This window comes from Stomoxys calcitrans, chromosome 2, assembly GCF_963082655.1.
Source record: "Stomoxys calcitrans chromosome 2, idStoCalc2.1, whole genome shotgun sequence".
NCBI classification, from domain to species: domain Eukaryota; kingdom Metazoa; phylum Arthropoda; class Insecta; order Diptera; family Muscidae; genus Stomoxys; species Stomoxys calcitrans.
In genome coordinates, this window is record NC_081553.1 from 76,488,362 (window position 1) to 76,510,561 (window position 22,200).

At 39.1% G+C, this 22,200-nt stretch overlaps 1 long non-coding RNA gene across 1 annotated transcript; it reads left to right on the plus strand.

The window, feature by feature from the left end:
- The first annotated feature begins 7,233 nt into the window (after positions 1 to 7,233).
- On the plus strand, positions 7,234 to 7,838 carry LOC106095757 (uncharacterized). The gene is made up of 3 exons (XR_001222785.2): positions 7,234 to 7,500; positions 7,565 to 7,669; positions 7,737 to 7,838. It is a non-coding gene; the product is annotated as an uncharacterized LOC106095757 (long non-coding RNA).
- Positions 7,839 to 22,200: the final 14,362 nt, after the last annotated feature.

A 22,200-nucleotide genomic window follows, 5' to 3' on the forward strand; every position in this document is an offset into this window, starting at 1 on the left:
ATGGGTTGAGGCTGATAGATTTCGCCGCGTCAAAAAACATGGTAGTTGGTAGCACCAGATTTCAACATAAAAATATTCACAAAGCCACATGGCTGTCACCCGATCAAAACACGACAAACCAAATTGATCACGTTGTGATAGATTGAAGTCATTCATCCAGCATGTTAGATGTACGATCGATCCGTGGAGCGAATATAGATTCGAATCATTACCTTGTTGCAGCAAAGGTTCGCACTCGTTCGAACATGGCGAGGAAAGTACGACCTGACACTGCACGGAAGCTGGACATTGAAAAGCTGCAAACACAACAAATGGCAGCGGCATACTCCACTCGACTGACCCAACTGCTTGATGAAAGCACTCCTCGTTCTGATTATATAATGGGGCAGTGGCAAACTATTGCCCACTCCATGGAAAATGCCGCGAAATTCGTACTTGGCTACCGGAAGCCTCCCCCAAGAAACGACCAAGCTTGACGAGATGCTACTGAAGCCAAGAATGCTGCAAACAGAGCAATCCTGCCATCAGTAGCAACGCGCCAGATGAAGGAGAGGCATCGGGAGAGAAGGAGAGAGGACAAACGTCTATTCCGCAGAAAGAAAAAGGAAATGGAAAGACGTGAGTGTCAGATGTACAGGAGTCGGAATAAAGTCCGGGGAAATTCTACCAAGGAATTAAACATCAAACCGATGGCTTTGGTGCAGGCACATCCTCCTGCAGAGACAAAGAAGCAAATCTGGTAACTGCCACAGATAGCCTGCTGAGGATATGGAAAAAATATTTTACCCACTTGCTTATGTCCGTCGTTCGCGGCGAAGAGGATACCAGTCCCTGATGATGGTAGAGAATGTTTACCTCCTAACCAGAATGAGGTTCTAGTAGCAGTGATCCGACTAAAGAACAACAAGACAGCAGGAGCCGACTGGTTACCCGCTGAACTATTTAAGACCGGTGGCGACACGTCGATAAGGGGAACGCGTCAGCTTGATTGAGCCATCTGGTTAGTTGAACGCATAGCCGACTATTGGAACCTCAGCATCCCATACACAAGAAAGGAGATAAGACGGAATGTGCCAACTACAGATAAATAAGCCTCCTCACCGTCCCATACAAGATACTCTCCAGCGTGTTGTGTGAAAGATTGAAAACTAAAGTCAGTGAGATAATTGGGCCCTATCAATGCGGCTTTAGACCTGCTAAATCCACCCCAGACCAGATATTCACACTGCGCCAAATCCTGGAAAAGACCCGAGAAGGACAAATCAACACCTTCCATCTCTTTGTTAAGTACAAAGTCGCCTTCGATACTCCTTTACGTTCAAAGGTATTTCAAGCCATGTCTGAGTTTGGTATCCCTGCAAAATTAATAAGACTCTGCAGGATGACACTTGCTGATACGCGTTCCTCAGTAAGAATAGGAAAGAATCTCTCCGAACCATTTAATACCAAATCAGGTTTCAGATAAGGAGACAGCCTATCGTGTGATATCTTTAATATCATGCTGGAGAAGATTATACGAGATGCAGATGCAAATAGATATGACACACTAATCACAAGAGAACACATGCTACTCGCCTATTCCGACGAATTCGACGTCATTGGTCGGTCACCGGAAGTAGTAACTGATGCCTTTGAATGAATCGATAGAGAGTCAGTGAAAATGGATCTGGCTGTAAATGGAGACACGTTTCAGCTCCCAAAAGGCCTTGCACAACCGAGCAGATAAAGAAAATGGAGAAAGTTGGGAACCACAGCTTTTGAGACAGTCAGTAACTTTATCTACGTCGGCACCGCCGTAACCGAAACGAATGACACCAGTTTTGAGATTAAGCGAAGAATAATACTGGCAAACAGATGCTACTTTGGACTAAGTAAGCAGTTTAGAAACAAGGCCACCTTTCAACAGACGAAGATTACCCGTGCTGTTATATGGTTCTGAGGCATGAGTACTTGTGAAAGCAGATGAGGCAGTGCTTAGAGTATTTGAGAGAAAGATTCTTCGTAAAATATATGGACCAGTTTGCGTTAACGGAGATTATAGGCGACGTATGAACCACGAGACGTATGATCTGTATGACGTTGATAGCATAGTTACACGTATCAAAATATAACGACTGCCTTGGCTAACTCATGTTGTCAGAATGCATGAAGAAGCTCCAGCAAAGAAATCTTGAAGGCAAACACGGTGGTACACACAAATCGGGAAGGCCAAAAGCTCGATAGAAAGATCAAGTGGTGGCAGACACCTCGAAACTTGGTGTCAGGCACTTGGAACGCTATTCTACGTTCGGCTAGTGGAACAAATATTCTGTCATAGCCAAGTATAGTATTCATAAGCAATCTAGCCATGTCCCTCCATCTGTCTTGAAATCACTCTACAGGCTATAAACATATCGGTCATAATTAAAGATGACCCTAGCCATGTCCCTTCATCTGTCTTTTGAAATCATTCTACAGGCTATAAACATATCGTTCATAGTTAAAGATGACCTATATCTTGATGTAGCGATACAGATTTTCCGATAAGGATTCTTAAGTTCATAAAAATCGTATTTTGTCTTGATTTCGATTAACAACAATGTCGGATAAAGCTGTGTCCAGTTACACAATCCGTTTCCGCCGTTACAGTGAGTTGCCTTGTGCCTCTCAGCATGCGAGTATGGGCCAGATCTGACTATTGGGTTGCCCAAAAAGTTATTGCGGATTTTTTTGAAAGAAAGTAAATGCATTTTTAATAAAACTTAGAATGAACTTTAATCAAATATACTTTTTTTACACTTTTTTTCACAAGCTGTGAAAAAATTTGTCAACGCCGACTATATGAAAAATCCGCAATTACTTTTTGGGCAACCCAATATATTTGTATGTAGCTGCCACATAGACTGATATTCCTATAGAAGAAAATCGGACAAAACCCGAGTTTTTTCCTTAATTTATATAATTTTGGGCAGACATCTGTACTCTCGTACCAGTTGTATAGTCAATATCTGAACTTATGCAATTTTTTTTCTGAAATTTGAAACAACGTCCACGCTGACTACAATCTAATAAAAAAAAAAGTTTTTTACACTCTTATACAATCAATAAATACACTGAAACGAAAGGTTGAGAAACAATTTTAGGTCATTCTCAGAGATTTTTCCAATAATTTTCTTGATAGTTGTGTTGGAAAAACCTAGCAAAAGAAAACAAGTTAGAGAGTGCTAAGTTCGGCCGGGCTGAATCTTATATACCCTCCACCATGGGTCGCATTTAGACAAACTCTCTTTTAGACAAACAAACTCCTTCGAAGTTAGAACTGTTATGCTATTGGAGCTATATCAAGTTGTAGTCCGATTCGGAATGAATGCTGAACATTGTAGAAGTCAGTTCATTGTGATAAGAATTGCGCATTGTGGGGGCTCAAGAAGTAAAATATGGGAGCTATATCAAGCTATTTATCGATTCAGACCATATTAGACACGTATGTTGAAGATAATAAGAGAAGCCGTTGTACAAATTTCTTCCAAATCGGATGAAAATTGCGCCCTCTAGAGGCTTAAGAAATCAAGATCCCAGATCGGTTTATATGACAGCTGTATCAGGTTATGTACCAATTTGCGCCATACTTAGCACAGTTATTGGAAGTCATAACAAAACACCTCATGCAAAATTTCAGCCACAGCGGATGAGAATTGCACGCTCTATGAGCTCAAGAATTCAAGATCCAAGATCTGGTATAGGTATCGGTTGATAGATATACCAGATTATGGACCGATTTGTATCATACTGAACACAGTTGGATGTTGGGAGTGATACCAAAAAACCCCGCGTGCAAAATTTCAGTCAAAACGGATGAGAATTGCGCCCTCTACAGGCTCAAAAAAGCAAGATCCGAGATCGGTTTATATGGCAGCTATATCAAAACATGGACCGATTTGGCCCATTTACAATCCCAAACGACCTAAACTAATAAAAAGTATTTGTGCAAAATTTCAAGCGGCTAGCTTTACTTCTTTCAAAGTTAACGTGCTTTCGACAGACAGACGGACGGACGGACATGGCTAGATCGACTTAAAATGACATGACGATCAAGAATATATTGGGTTGCCCAAAAAGTAATTGCGGATTTTTCATATAGTCGGCGTTGACAATTTTTTTCACAGCTTGTGACTCTGTAATTGCATTTTTTCTTCTGTCAGTTATCAGCTGTTACTTTTAGCTTGCTTTAGAAAAAAAGTATAAAAAAAGTATATTTGATTAAAGTTCATTCTAAGTTTTATTAAAAATGCATTTACTTTCTTTTAAAAAATCCGCAATTTCTTTTTGGGCAACCCAATATATACTTTATGGGTTCTCAGACGCATTTTTCGAGGTGTTACAAAGAGAATGACATAATTAGTATACCCCCATCCTATGGTGGAGAATATAAAAATCCTACCAATTTTGGTAGGAACCTAACAAAAATGGCAACACTGTTCACAACTCATTGGCGGAGTTGCTATGGGTACACAAGTAAATACTGTCTGATCGAATCAGCAGTAGGTATTCGGGAAGTAGTCATACGAGGCAGGTTTGTGTGACGGAATAAAATAGACGAGAAATAAAAAAATCATAAGGTAGACCGATCTGCCGATTAAGGTTCTGAGTACATAAAAGCTTTTTTTATACCCGATTTCGCTAATATTAAAAATTGCGATTTGTTTAAAGCCTCCCAATATCCAGCCCAAATATGGTTTCGGATCGGACTATTTTTAGGTATAGCTGCCATATAGACCGATCTCCGAAAAAGTGTCTAAATCCCTTAAAAGACGCATTTATTATCCGATTTCGCTGGAATTTGACACAGTGACTTGTATTAAGCCTGTCGTCATTCGACCAGAATATGATCCAGATCAGACTATATTTAGATGTAACTGCTATATAGACCGATGTTCCAATCTCTTAAAAAGGGTTTTATTGTCCGTTTTCGCAGAAACTGTGACATGTATAAAAGTTCTCGTGATCTGAATCAAATATGATCCATACCACCTCTTATTTAGATATATCTAAAGACTGGATAGTGGAGTTATAATAATATAGGATGATTAATATATCCATGGTGGTGGGTATCCAACCGTATTTAACACGTTTTCACTTGTTCACTATTTTTATACCCTGTACCACGGTGGTTGCAGGATTTATAGATTTGTGCATTGGTTTGCAATGCTAAGAAGGAGAAGAGGTAGACCCATTGATAAGTTACCGATCGACTCAGAATCACTTTCTAATTCGATTTAGCCATGTCCGTCTGTGAGTCCATGTATTCTTGTAATCAAAGTGCAGGTTGTCTTTGTTGTCCGATTGTCACGAAATTTTGCACATGTCAGTTTTTGGCCCAAGGACAAACGCTATTGATTTTCGGTTCAGATTTAGATATATCTTTCATCCGACATGGACTTTTATGGCTGTATAAGCCACAGTTTTAGTCCGATCTTTAAAATATTTTGCACGAGGTGTTTTATTTAGCGTCCTAATATGTCTGCAAAATTTCATAAAAATCGGTTCAGATTTAGATATAGCTCCCATATATATCTTTCATCCGATATGGCCGTTTAAGGCTGTAGAAGCCACAATTTTTTACCGATCTTTACAAAATTTGGCATGGGGTGTTTTATTTGATGTCCTAATATGTGTGCAAAATTTCATAAAAATCGGTTCAGATTTAAATATAGCTCCCATATATATATATATCGCCCGATTTGCACTTGAATGGCCGTAGTAGCTAAAATTTTCAACCAATCTGCACAAAATTTGTCACGGACTGTTTTGCTGCGTTTTGCACTTAATATATCTGGAAAATTTCATCAAAATCGGTTTAGATTTGGATATAGCTCCCATATATATCTTTCATCCGATTTGGACTATTAAAGCTGTAGAAGCCCCATTTTTGGTCCGATCTTTACCCAATTTGGCGTGGAGTCGTTTTTGTGAAGTCTCAATGTATGTGCAAAATTTCATAACAATCGTTTCAGATTCAGATATAGCTCCCATATATATCTTTCATCCGATTTTGCTTTTTAAGGCTGTAGAAGCCACAATTTTGGTCCGATCTTTACAAAATTCTCCATGAGGTGCTTTATTTGATGTCTTCATATGTGTGAAAAATTTCATAAAAATCGGTTTAGATTTAGATATAGCTACCATATATATCTTTCATCCGATATGGCTTTTTAAGGCTGTAGAAGCCACAATTTTCATCCGATTTTGCATCAGACGTTTAAATTGACGTTCCAATACGTGCTCAAAATTTCATTAAAATCAGTGCTAATTTCGATATAGCTCCAATGTGTATATTTCATCCGATATGGACTTTTAAGGCAGTAAAAATCAAAATTTTGGTCACATCTCTACAATCTAGGGCGTAAGATGCTCTATTTGACGTCCCAGTATGTGCCATTAAAATTGGCACAGGTTTCGATATAACTCCCATATAATATTTTATCCGATATTGCCTTTTAAAGATGTGGAAATCCAAATATTTTGTCCCATGGTAGGAAAATCTTACAAGGTTCCAAATTGCTATATCAATTGGTATCCAAATTAAAGTCTGACTAGATTTCAAGATAAGTTCTACATATAAAAAGTACAATACTACATACACTAGGTGGTGTAGGGTATTATATATTGGGTTGCCCAAAAAGTAATTGCGGATTTTTTAAAAGAAAGTAAATGCATTTTTAATAAAACTTAGGATGAACTTTAATCAAATATACTTTTTTTACACTTTTTTTTTAAAGCAAGCTAAAAGTAACAGCTTATCACTGACAGAAGAAAGAATGCAATTACAGAGTCACAAGCTGTGAAAAAATTTGTCAACGCCGACTATATGAAAAATCCGCAATTACTTTTTGGGCGACCCAATAGTTGGCACCGCCCGACTTTTGCCTTTCCTTACTGGTTTTTATTCATTTCATCCCACTTCCATGTTACTTGATTTATGTTCCATTGTGAATAGATTTATTGTTTTGGTACCATTCGATTTGAAATGCATAAAAATGTGTTTCTTTGAAAATTTAGAGGATGACTCACTTTTTCTCTTTTGAAAATTTTGTCAAAATTCGATTTGGAAATCTCTTTTGATTTTCTTTGCTATTAAAGACCTGACGACATATGCGAGCTCTGTCAATGACATACCAGGTGGTTTGACTTTTGTGATACTGTTCGTAGACTTCTTGTCTTCGGCTATATAAAATTTATTATAATTTGCCTTTATTCTTCACATCATAATATACTCGGTAGATTAAATCTTAATTTAAAATCATGCAAAATTGTTCTTTCCCCCATCTCCGACATACATTATGTTGGGCCATTGCAACTTCATTTATGAGGCTTAAAGGCATGTCAATGACTTCCGTTTCCATGCTCGAAAGGCAGTACAAAAAGAGAAGAACGATGTTGGTAAAATCTTTTGATTCCATTTAGCAAATATGCATAACATTACATCGTTTATTATGTGGACTCACTCTCCGAATGTCTCTTGTACGTATTTGCATGTATAAACTTACAACATGTATTTATTACAAATTTTTGATCATAATTTTAGCCTGTCCTAAATTTTTGTCTTGTGGTCTTGGCCAAGAATTTCTCTCGCATTGAAAGGAACAATGACAACAACGACAGCAAATACTTACACTTGCCAAGTGGCCAAGTATGTAAAGTACATTCTCAGTTGTTATATTTTTTTGTTGTTGCTTTTTTGGCTTTATTCTATATAGGCCATAAACTTATGAATGCGATACGTTCTCGCTGGCGCGCACCATATCCTGCCACCAAAACATCCAACATATTGTGTGTAAGAGAGTATGAGTGTGTGTGCGAGTGTGTGTGTGTGGGGATATATTTAGTTCTTGCCAACAACCACAGGAGTTGAAATTACTATTCCCATACTCGATATGGTCATACTTGGGCTATGCTATGCTGCCATTGCACAAACAGACACATTCCTATGCAAAAGTGGTTGGAAGCTACAAAGCCTATTGGTACTTTAGTAACGTTAGATAACGTTTAAAATATATTGTCTAAAATATAAATTATGATCACAATGCGTAATAAACATTCATGAGGACACTATGAACATCTTCCAACCTTAAAGCTAGGGAATTTGAGGAATGTTGCGCAGAATATGAACAATTGACAGTGGTTTTTATATAGCAAGAGATTTTACAAAATATTGTACAAAATTTCGTTGACATTTACAATTCTTATGGAAAATCATATATTAAAATCAACAAAAAGTTTCGAGAGAAAAGACTTTAAAGGGAGAACAAGTAAAGCTGTATCCAGTTCAGCCGGGTCTCAAGTTGTATACCTACCACCATCAATGTACATACACATATTTTCCAAATTTCATCGATATCAGATACAAATCCGTATTTTACGAATCCCAAAATTTACTTTACTTGCTTTAAAGTTGTCCTCTTCGGGGAAGGAAATCAGCCCAAGAAAAAGCCTGGATGACCGGGGAGATTCGCAATATTGGGAAAGAGGTCCGCAAACTTTTTAACAGAACAAGTCGTAAAAAAGCGGAACTTTATTGGCTTAAGGACTACAATAAGATTAGCAGAGCGGCAAAACGTGCCTCCTGAAAGCTTTTCTGCAAACAGGTCGATAGCATTAATGACGCCGCCAAGATAAAAAAGTTTCTCTCTAAAACCCATGTCCAAACTGAAACTTTAGTAGACGACATGGGAGTGAGAGCAGAGACAACAGTGAACATGTTGCGGCTATTGATGAAAATCCATTTTCCACAGGATACGAAGGGACTCACGGAGACACCGGAATCTTGAAATAATGACATTGATCGAAGGTTAATAATTACGGAATTTATGATGAAGGAATGCTTGAGGAGCTTCAAAGCATTTAGATCACCCGGACCTGATGGAATATTTCCGGCGTTAATACAGAAAGAGGCAGAATATCTGGCCCCTCGTCTGGCCAAAATTTTCACAGCGTGCCTAGGACTTGCATATACTTCGAAAGCCTGGCAGGAGGCAAAGGTGATGATTATACCCAAGCCCGGCAAGGCAAGTTATGCGACACCAATGGCATACAGACCCATAAGCTTTAGGTCCTTTCTACTCAAAACCATGGAAAGTATTGTGGACACCATGATAAAGAGTAGGACACCCAGCGAACAACACAAATACAAACAGCACGCCTACATATGTCAAGGGTAAGGTCGGTGGAGACAGATCTCACGAGGTTGTGCATAAAATGGAAAAATCCTTTGATGCCAAAACGTAGGTTTTGCGGTAATTTTGCTTATTTACGTAGCCATTCAACCAGAAATGAGCCTCATCGCTGAACAAAATTTGTCAAAATTTGAACACATTTCGAACCGAACACTGATTTTGGTAATAAAATTCAATGATTTGCAAGCGTTGCTCGTTAGTAAGTCTATTCATGATGAAATGTCAAAGCATACTGAGCATCTTTCTCTTTGACACCTTGTCTGAAATCCCACGTGATCTGTCAAATACTAATGCATGAAAATCCTAACCTCAAAAAAATCACCCTTTAATTACGGAATTTATGGTGAAGAAATCCTTGAGGAGCTTCAAACCATTTAGGTCATCGGGATCTGATGGGATATTTCCGGCGTTAATACAGAAAAAGGGAGACTTTTTGGTGCCTCATCTGGCCAAAATTTTAACAGCGTGCCTAGGACTTGCATATACTCCGAAAGCCTGACAAGAGGCAAGGGTGGTGTTTTTACCCAAGCCCGGCAAGGCAAGTTATGCGACACCAAAGACCTACAGACCCATAAGCCTTACGTCCATTCTATTCAAAACCATGTAACGTATTGTGGACACCATGATAAAGAGTAGGACATCCAGCGAACTACACAAATGCAAACAGCATCCATATGTCAAGGGAAGGTTAGTGGAGACTGCCTTGCACGAGGTTGTGCATAAAATAGTAGAATCCTTCGATGCCAAAACGTACACACTGGCGGTGTGCATTGACATCGAGAGGGCTTTTAACACTGTGCGGACCGACACTCTGATCCATTCCTTAGACCAGTACCGGGTGTACCCGGTCCTTAAAGATTGGATGAACCATATGCTAAGGAACAGGTGGATATATAAATTGTGTCCCATGGGATAAATATAAGGGAGAAAGTGGCACAGGGTACGCCACAGGGGGGCATTTTATCGCCACTCCTATGGGTGACTATCGTAAATGACTTACGGATGCTGACTGAGGAGGGGTTTGAACCCGTCTGCTACGATGTTATGTTATAATACTTTTAAGAAGTAAGGATCCGAACGAGCTATGCATAAGGGCCGAAAGTGTCTTGCATATGGCATATGACTGGGCCAGACCCAGAGGTCTCAATGTTAACCCAGAGAAGACTGAAATATGGCGTTCACGAGGAAGACGAAGGTGGGCAAATTTAACGCACCACGTTTCCTCAATAAGACGATTTCGATATCTAACAACGTCAAATACTTAGCTGTGATCTTGGACAGGAAATACTTAGCTGTGATCTTGGACAGGAAACTGAATTGAAGGTGTCACATTCAGGAGCGTACTGAGAAGGCTCACAGATGTTGGGCAATATGTAGACGGGCCGTAGGCTCGAAATGGGGCCTGAGTCCTGGAAGGAAGGGAAGAGGTTTCCGATCGGATAGTTTAGATGCAACTTGAAGTTGAGTGCGAGGCACTGCTGCCATCGGTGGTGGGCCAATTTAAGGCACCATGTTTCCTCAATAAGACGATTTCGATATCTAAAAAGGCCAAATACTTAGGAGTGATCTTGGACAGGAAACTGAATTGGAAGTGTCACATTCAGGAGCGTACTGAGAAGGCTTACAGATGTTGGCCACTATGTATTGGGTGGCCCAAAATGTAATTGTAAATTTAAAAAAAAAAATTTAAATGCATTTTTTATAAAACTTAGAATGAACTTTAATCAAATATATAATTGCCATTTTGTTCGATAACCTTTTGCCATCTTCCTCGCAAATTTAGTATTTCACGCTCATAGAACTTCTGGCCTTTATCTGCAAAAAACTGAACCAAGTGCGATTTTATAGCCTCATCATTGCCGAAAGTTTTACCATTTAAGGAGTTCTGCAAAGATCGAAATAAATGGTAGTCTGATGGTGCAAGGTCAGGGCTATATGGTGGATGCATCAAAAGTTCCCAGCCAAGCTCACTCAGTTTTTGGCGAGTGACCAAAGATGTGTGCGGTCTAGCGTTGTCCCGGTGGAATATGACACCTTTACGATTGACCAATTCTGGTCGCTTCTCCTTGATGGCAGTATTCAATTTGTCCAATTGTTGACAGTAAACATCCGAATTAATCGTTTCATTCCTTGGAAGCAGCTCAAAATATACCACATCCTTCCAATCCCACCAAACAGACAGCATAACCTTCTTTTGGTGGATATCAGCCTTTGAAGTGGTTTGAGCTGGTTCACCATGCTTGGACCATGATCGTTTTCGACTAACGTTGTTGTAAACAATCCATTTTTCATCTCCAGTTATGATTCGTTTTAAAAACGGATCGAATTCATTGCGTTAAAGGTGCATATCACAAGCGTTGATTCGGTTTGTTATGAATGAATGAATTTCTTTCAATACATGTGGTACCCATATTAAAATTGACGCCAAACAAACAAATGTAAACAAAATTTCGCGCACTTTTTTTCTAAAGCAAGCTAAAAGTAACAGCTGATAACTGACAGAAAATTTGTCAACGTCCACTATATTTCTACTATATTACCGACAATTACTTTTTGGGCAACCCAATAGAAGGGCCGTAGGCTCGAAATGGGGCCTGAATCCGAGGAAAGTTCACTGGTTCTACAGGAGCGTGCTTAGACCAATACTTACTTACGCCTCAGTAGTTTGGTGGACTGCAATGAAGAGAAAGTGCAACATTAGGACCATACATTAGATTCAGAGAACATGTTGTTTTGCCTTAGGCGGAGCGATGAGGACCACACCCACTAGGGCACTGGGGACTATACTAGAATTGCCATAAGGGCAGTAATATCCAGGACGGTAAGGTCACGAACAGTCTTGGATGGTAAGAAGCAGATTAACGCCTTCTCTGAGTATGGCAAAATCTGCATCGTTTGGGTGACGGGCCATAACGGGGTAAGAGGAAATGAAAGGGCAGACGATTTGGCGGTGAAGGTCAGAGGACTGCCTTCGATAAACTTGGCTAACCCGATTCCTTTCGGGTCGACTCAGTCGAGTGGAAAGCTGCAAACACAACAGATGCCTATGGCATTCTCCACTCGACTGACCCAACTGCTTGATGAAAGCACTCCATGTTCCGATGATATAATGGGGCAGTGGCAAACCATAGCCAACTCCATGAAAATGTCGCAAAATCCGTACATGGGTACCGTAAGCCTCCCCCAATAAATCCATTGTACGACCAAGAGTGTCGAGATGCTACTAAAGCCAAGAATGCGGCATAGAGAGCAACCCTGCAAACGTCTATTCCGCAGAAAGAAAATGAAAATGGAAAACCGTGAGTGTGAGCCAATCGAGATTTACAGGAGTTAGAACGAAGTCTGGAAATTCTACCAAAGAATCAAACATCAAACCGATGGCCTTGGGGAAGGCACATCCTCCTGCAGAGGCAAAAAAGGAAATATAACTGACACAGATAGCATGTTGAGGATATGGAAAGAATGTTTTACCCAACTGCTAGTGTCCGGCAATGGCAGTGAGGAGGATACCGCAGAACCAATCACTGATGATGGTATAGAATGCTATAGATGACGCTGCATTAATGACTTCCATTTATCACAACATGATCAATTTGGTTCCTAGTGTTTTGATCGGGTGACAGCCATATGGCTTTGTAAATATTTTTATGTTGAAATCTGGTGCTAGTAACCACCATGTTTATTGCCGCGGCAAAATCTATCAGCCTCAACCCATTACCGGATATTATCACCCTAACGTGGCGACTGTTGGACCAAAAATGTCTTCTTTCCCTATCTCCGCAGCGGTCATATTCTCTCTCTATGTGCTCGAATAAAATATCCTTGGTCATCTTATCCTTGTCTTCCGTCAGGGCCATGGCACAAATAAGGCTTATGTTGAAGATTGGGCTTTTATGTGGATTTTGGCTGGGCTCTCATCCATCGGATTTTCAGTTTCAGTCTCCGACAAACAACAAATCCACAGCCAAATTCAAGCCTCGTGTCATGGCAGCTATAGTATAGTTCATCATCGTTTGGTGTTGTTGTGACGTCATTTCCATTCCATCGCACTTCCTGTATGGCGATAATATCTGCGTTGTACTTTCCCAATACATTCGCCAGTGCGTATACTGCACCTTCTCTATAGACAGTGCGGATATTCCGGCTGCAGATGCGCAAATCATGGTCCTTTTCCATTCAAGAACACTTCTCAAAATTTATGAATCCAAGACCTTACATCGAGAAATCGGTCAATGTATAGTAACTCTTATTTCCAAAATATAAAAAATTTCCGCAAGATCGGAACAAAAATACGCTTTTATAAGCTCAAGAGTCTAATCGGGAGATCGATCTATATTGAGTCTGTATTATCGGACATACAGACTCAATATAGATCGGCCCATCTTCATACTTAACCAGCGTTATTGTAACAGGCAGGCGGACTGCCATGAATCAGAAAAAACTATTGCGACATTTTGCATTCTGAATGATAAAATTAATATATCCCCATTCTTTAGTAGTGTATATAAAAACTAATGTTTTGCCAATAGGTTTCTTCCTACTACGCAATCAATTTTCTAAATAAATATTGTATATGTAAACCACTATGTCTTGCACTATTATTTTATTATAAACGCTTTCTCTCTCCACAAAGTAAGCACATACTCGCACCACATAGTACTGAACACATATTTTGTGGCAAAAAAGCATTGAATGGAAATTTATGAAGAATACATCCTTAAAGTCTTATCGCCATAAGTAAATATGTATGTAAATGTCAATATACACTACATATGCGTATGAAGTACTCCCCATTGGATATATTTCCATATATAAAATTTACAAATGAAAAGAAATACTGTATACGAGTACACTTTCTAAAATAATACCTACATACCTCCCAAATATAAGAGAAAGCCATTGACTCATCTTAGGATCTTTGCAATCTTCTGCCTGCCTGGAAATTAAGTCTTGTCTATTCAAGTGATGAACAAATTTATGAGCGTTCATAAAGCTTTTGTATGTCCAGCTCATTAATTTCTTTATTTTGCTGGAATTTTACAACAAAAATTTAACATGGTTAGAAAACAAATAGTCCATTTTTATGGGCTCGTATAAAAATTGTTGAAAATTTCCCTAGAATTTTTATAAAAATTTTATGCATGCAATTTAATCGCAAGATATATAATAATAAATTTTTGAATATATGAAAATTTAATGGACCGATAAAAATATTTTTTAAAGATTTGGTTTTGCCATTAAAAAATATGAACAAGTCAATTTAATACATTATTTTTTTAACAATATATATAGAAGTCTTAATAAAACAAGTAAAAAGGCGTTAAGTTCGGCCGGGCCGAACTTTGGATACCCACCACCTCGGGAATATATGTAAACCACCTTTCGTCAAATTCCGTTGAAAAATGCATACCTTATGTCCCATAGCAGCTATATCGAAATATGTTCCAATTTGGACCAAATACTTATAAGTACAAGTCATTGTTCAATTTTGTAAAAAAAATATTGGTCTTTTAAGTAGCTGCATCCAAAAATAAACCGATCTGAACCAAATACGACACGGATGTCGAAAATCCTAACATAAGTCACTGTGCCAAATTTCAGTGAAATCGGATTATAAATGAGCCTTTTATGGGGCCAAGATTTTAAATCGAGATATCGGTCTATATGGCACCTATATCCAAATCTGTACCTATCTGGGCCAAGTTGGAGAAAACTGTTGAAGATCCTAATACAACCCACTGTTCCAAATTTCGGCGAAATCGGACAATAAATGCGCCTTTTATGACCCCAAAACCATAAATCGAGATATCGGTCTATATGACAGCTATATCCAAATCTGTACTTATCTTAGCCAAATTAAAGAAGAATTTCGAAAGGCCCAAAACAACTCACTGTCCCAAATTTCGGCTACATCGGACAATAAATGCGCCTTTTATGGCCTCAAAACTTTAAATCGAGAGATCGGTCTATATGGCAGCTATATTCAAATCTAGACCGATCTGGGCCAAATTGAAGAATAAAGTCAAAGGTTCTAACACAACTCACTGTCCCAAATTTCGGCGACATCGGACAATAAATGCGGCTTTTATAGGCCCAAAACCTTAAATCGAGAGATCGGTCTATATGGCAGCTATATTCAAATCTAGACCGATCTGGGCCAAATTGAAGAATAAAGTCAAAGGTTCTAACACAACTCACTGTCCAAATTTTTGGCATTATCAGACTATAAATGCGCCTTTTATGGGCCCAAAACCTCAAATCGAGACATCGGTCTATATGGCAGCTATAACCAAATCTGGACCGATCTGAGCCAAATTAAAGAAGAATGTCGAAGGGCCTAACACAACTCACTGTCCCAAAACTCAGCAAAATCGGATAATTAATGTGGTTTTTATGGGCCTAAGACCCTAAATCGGCAAATCGGTCTATATGGCAGCTATATCCAAATCTGGACCGATCTGGGCCAAATTAAATAAGGATGTCGGATGGCCTTACATAACTCACTCCCATCTCCATCAAGGTTACAAATTCGAGTCTTTTGTTGAATATTTCCCAAATGTTTTCTATGATTCCGTGAAAGTATCCTAGTTGTATAAGTTGCTGTAACGAGTTTTAGAGACATCAACGCCGCTCGCTATGCCAGCTGATCGAGTTTCTTAGGGGGGATCGCAGCTAAGGGTTAAGGAATTAGTTTTACTTATGCTATTGAATATTGGTAAAATCCGATCGAATACCTGAGATGACACTTGAGGTCGATTGCGAGGCACTGCAGTCAAAGCCACAATCTTGGATTGTATGGTATTGCCATGTGGAAGACCATGCCACTGAGATGGATCAAAGCCAGAGGACAGAATGGCCTGGGAGTCTATATTGATAACCCAGGGACAGTGGGCTGTTTTCGACTACCTGACCATAATAGGTCCTGCAGGCGGACATCCAGGCGATCATGGAATGCGTGAGGTGGTGTGGTTTTATCGCGAGGATGTCAAGAGGCAACATCTTTACGGACAGTAAAGTGGCCATCAGGGCAATACCAACCAGGCCGTTAAGGCAACGAAAACTCTTGGGGTGTAAAAAGTAGATTTCCGCCTTCTTTGAGGATGGCACGATCCGCATCGTTTGGATGCCCGGCCATAGTTGAATTAAGGGGAAAGCAGACGATTTGGGAGCTAAGGCCAAAGAACTGCCGTCAAAAAACTTGGTTAATCCGAAGCCTTTTGGGCTGAGGCAGTCCGAATTAAACCAAACCGATGAACGACGAGAATCCTATAGGGAGATCCGGATCGTGGGAAAATGAGGTTATTATTGACAATAATAAAGGAAGTCAGTATAGCTTTCAGAATCATAACGGCACACATAGGACTACGAGCTCAAATGCAAATGCAAATTTGCGCATGAACATTCCATTAAGGAACAGGGGTAAACTTCTCATATATCAGCGAGTGCTGTCCGATTCAAGTTGAAGCTCAGTGATATGGGACCTCCTTTATATAGCTGAGTCTAAATAGCATGCCGCAGAGCAAAACAAGTTTGGAGAGAAATTGTCTTATGGCAAAGTATGTCACAAATGTCGCCAGCATTAGTAGGGGATAACCACCGCTGACAAATTTTTTCTGGTGTTCTTGTCTGGATTTGAACCTATGCGTTCAGCGCAATAGGCGGACATGCTTACCTCTGCGCTACGGTGCACTACGACCTCACTTACGCAAATATGTTGTGGCAAGTGATAGCATGGTTAGGGCATGAGTATGATGAGATGTTGGACATTTCCTATGCCATTGCCCGTCTTTCGTGGCTAACAGACAGCGGCATTTGGGTAGCTACACAATATCAGACAAGAGTTAGAGGCGTGGCACGGAAAACATAGTGGACAACACATGTTTTTGGCGATTACTTTTTTGAAACGTCACACAAATGGGGCCTCACTCCATAATGATTTTATTAGAATTATTTCATATATTATGAGGGAATGTCCTACAGAATGAAATCAGCCTTTTTTTTGCTTATTATCAAAAAAAAGTAATTTCATAAAAATTTTGATAAAAGCGAAGTTCTGCCAATACAGCTCCAATTAGTATAGCGATGTCGGGATCATCGACCTCATTCTGGCTTCTCGAAAAACATTTCCCCATTGCAACTTCCAGTGTTTCTTGGTTGTCTCAAATTAAAATCGTGTTGTCTGTTCTCAGGAGGCTAGGTGTGACGGTGTCTTTAGAAAGTGTTCGCACAGCCTAGAATTTCCTATCATTGGCAATAAATAGCATCGAACCAACAGCATGACTTTGTCGTGTAAGATTAATTTCGGATGGACTTTAGCCTATAACGTCCAATCACATAATCCAGTGCCTAATGCGTATACATGGGCTAGTTTTTATACCCTCTACCACCACTGTGAAACGGGGTGTTATAGATTTGTGCATTTGTTTGCAACGCTAGGGAGGAGAAGAGCTAGACCCATTGATTAGTATACTGATAGAATCAGAATCACTTTCTGATTCGATTTAGCCATGTCCGTCTGTAATGCATTCTTGTAATCAAAGTGCAGGTTGTATTTGTCGTCCAATCATCACGAAATTTTGCACATATCGGTTTTTTGGCCCAAGGACGAACGCTATTGAACGAACTGAAAAATCGGTTCAGATTTAGATATAGCTCCCATATACATATCGCCCGATTTGCACTTAAATAGCCGTAGTTAGGACAATCTGCACAGAATTTGGCACGAATTGTTTTGATATCTATCTTAACATATCTGCAAAATTTCATCAAAATCGGTTCAGATTAAGATATAGCTCCCATGTACATATATCGCCCGATTTGCACTTAAATAAGCGTAGTGACTACAATTTTCAACCGATCTGCACGATTGTTTTGCTACTAAATTTAACATATTTGCAAAATTTCATCAAAATCGGTTCAGATTAAGATATAGCTCCCATATACATGTATCGCCCGATTTGCACTTAAATAACCGTAGTGGCTACAATTTTCAACCGATCTGCACAAAATTTGGAACGGATTGTTTTGCTACTGATCTTAACATATCTGCAAGATTTCATCAAAATCGGTTCAGATTTAGATATAGCTCCCATATATATGTATAGCCCGATTTGAACTTAAATGGCCGCATGAGCTACAATTTTCAACCGATCTGCACAAAATTTGGCATGGATTGTTTTGCTACTGATTTTAACATATGTGAAAAATTTCATCAAAATCGGTTCAGATTTAGCTCCCATATATATGTATCGCCCGATCTGCACTTAAATGGCCGTAATAGCTAAAATTTTGAACCGATCTGCACAAAATTTGGAACGGATTGTTTTGCTACTGACCTTAACATATCTGCTAGATTTCATCAAAATCGGTTCAGATCTGGATATAGCTCCACTACTTGTGTATCGCCCGACTTACACTTACGAGGCTGTCATAAACACAATTTGCAACCGCACAAAATTTGGCACGGATTGTTTTGTTACTGATCTTAACATATGTGCGAAATTTCATCAAAATCGGTTCAGATTTGGATGTAGCATCCACACATATTTGTCGCCGTATTTGGACTAATATGGCCTTAGTAACAAACATTTTCAAACGATCTGTTTAATAGTCGGTTGAGATTTAGATATAGCTCTCATATACATATATATTTATACTAGCTGACCCGGGTCCGCTCCGCTGCGCCTTCTTTTACTTTATATGGAACAACTAACAGTTTAATAATATAAGTTCCTTTATCTGAATCCCATATGATCTTTGGTCTACGAATTTAAGTTTGGATGTAAGGTGTACTCCATTCTTAAAATACTTCATTTCAGTCCGATATTCTCATGATGTCTGATTTAGTGGTGTTTTCGAGGGAGAGGTGGTCCCCCAGATACTTGGCCCTGAAAAAATATCAGCATCGTGCTTTTCTCTCAAATACCATTTATTTAATCCCCATATTGCCATTGGCTTAAGAGGACTTTACAGGATGAGGAGTCCGCCAAACACATGGCCCCAAAATGGGCTATCAAATTCCTTTTCTAATCTCCAATACCTTTCATTTGAGTCACCTACTGGCATGGTCGAAAAATGTTTTCCCTTTGGGGGTGTTTTGGGAAAGGGGTGATGCCCTAAATACATGGTCCTAAATTTGGATATCAAATTCGTATTCTACTCCCAAATACCTTTATTTGAGCCCCATATTGCGATGGTCACTAAAAAATTGCTTTTTGTGGGGTATTTTGGGAAAGGGGCAGACCCCCAGAAATTTGGTCCCGAAAGTGTGTATCAATTCTTGCTCTACCCCCAATACCTTTCATTTAAGCCCAACATTGTCATGACCGGTAAATATGCCCGATTTAGGGGTGTTTTGGGGATTGGGGTGGTCCCCCAAACACTTGGTCCGACAAATGGATATCAGATACGTTTTCTTATCTTAAATACCTTTCATTTGAGTCCCATATTGTCGTGATTGGTGTATATATATATATTTGGTAGGTTTTGGGGCCCACCCTAGACCCCCCATCCGAAATTTGGATACCAAATTTTTGTTTGTAGGTTACTATAATTTCGCTTAAATCGCACCACCCAACTCAGAGATCTGACGTGTCAGAAAAATAGGGTAAGGGGAAGGGTCCGCCCCCTTCAAATATCAAAAAATGTACCACCCTACTTTCACCACGGTATCATTATGCAACATCGTTGAAAATTTCATGAAAGTCGGTTCAGCCGTTTCTGAGTCTATAAGGAACACACAAACAAACACAAATTTATTTTTATATATAAGATAGCTGAATAAGAAGTGTATGAAAAAAATTCATTTTAAAAACACGAAAAAAAATTAAATTTTTTTTTGGTTTGGTGGTACTTTTCAAAACAACTAAAACACTTGTAAAAAGTCACAAAATTTTTTTTAATAAGGAGCTCAATCTGCCTGCATAATAATTAAGTCACAAGTAATGGTGACTGCCCTTTTTACACATTGATCAAATAATAAACATTTCTTCTCTATGCTCAGTGGCATTTGTTTGTTTTTTCTGCACAATTAATTTCCTAGTTTATAGTAATCACCTGGCAATTTACATAATTAAATTACAAATATTTGCCATAAAAATTATCTTCAATATGTCCATATTAAAGGTTGCTTTTAATTATCACATCTGCAAAATGCCAAATGTTCCATTTGTTTTGTGTTCTGTTACTACTCTACTACTGGTTTGTCAGTTTAAACTCTTAGTCATCTTAGTCATAGGGGAGACACGGACACGGAGAGTGAGAGCATCCTTAGGATTTTCTTTGGAAATAGTATTTCCTTTGAAATATTTTGATATCCCCAAACTCAATTCAATATAGCCAACAAAAGAGCTAAAGGTAAATGCTGTTTTAACTTTTTCATGATAGTGTTCACAGCAACTAGGACGGAGGGGAGACTGAAACTGAATGGAACATAACAGAGTACAACACGATTGCAGACAAGAATGACAATAGAAAATTTACACTCAACGAACTTCAAGAAAGGTTTCAGATGGGATATTTCAAGGAGTTCACACAAATGGTAGAATATGAACATACACACTCACACTCACACACAGCCAAACACATCAACACACTACGGAAGATTACCCTGGACTTCGAGTGTGGAATATAGGTGACCATGGAAGAATGTGGCATGTTCATGGAAAGAGTATTTTATTGTGTTATAAGAAATGGGAAACATTTACATATTAGAGCTGGCAAACTATCGATAATTGAGGCATTTGATAATTTCGATATAAATATCGATAGTATCGATACTCTCGTTATTTTCCCATCCTATATATAAAATGCAATTAGTGTTTGTTTGTCTGTTTGTTTGTTTGTTCCGTATAAACTAAAAAACGGCTGAACCGATTACATTGATCACAGATTGTGTAGGTTGGTCTGGAATGAAACATAGTATATATATTATTTTTTGATATCGGGAGGGGGGCGGACCCTCCCTCTTACCCTTAAAAGTACTACCCAAAAATAAAAGTGGACCGATCGGTACAATATGGAATTAAAATGGAAGGTATTTAAAATTAGAATACGAATATCATAATAAAAGTTGGGTCCAAGTATCTGGGGGACCGCCCCAGCCTCAAAACCCCTTTAAATAGGTTTATTTGACGACCATGACAATATGGGACTCAAATGAAAGGTATTCGGGAGTAGAGTACGAATATGGTCAGAAAGTGGGAATAGGATTTATAATCTGTTGATATCGGAAGGGGGACGGACCCTCTCCCGTTACCCCAAAAACACCACCCAAAATCACAAGTGGACCGATAAAGACAATATGGGTATCAAATGAAAAGTATTCGGGAGTAGATAACGAATCTGGCATACAAATACATGTCGAAGTGTAGGGGGTCACCCCTTCCCCACGAAAACGTTCAAAATGGGCACATTAGCCAATCACAGATATATGGGACTCGGTTTGTTTGTTCCGTACAGACTGAAAAACGGCTGAACCGATTTTCTCGAAATGTTCGCATATTGTGTAGATTGGTCTGGAAGGAGACATGGGCTATATAATTTTTCGATATCCGAAGGGGGACGGGCCCTTATGCCAAAAAAAAAAAATTCAAAATCAAAAGTGGTCCGATCGGGACAATATAGGTATCAAATGAAAGGTATTGGAGAGTAGAATACGAATATGGTATTAAAATTTGAATCTATGTATCCATCGGGCCGCCCCAACCCCAAAACTCCCCCAAACACACATATTGGACGTTCAATTCAATATGGGGCTCAGGTATTCGGGAGTAGATTTCGAATCTGGCATACAAAATCAGATCGAAGTATAGGGAATCACGCCACCCCTCAAAAACGCCATTAGACCCATTATGACTATATGATACTTGCCTAAACCGATTTTCTTAAAATTTTCATAGATTGTGTACGCTTGTCTGGAAGGAAACGTAGGCTATATAATGTTTAGATATCCGGTGAAGGCGGACCCTTCCCCTTACCCCAAAAACGC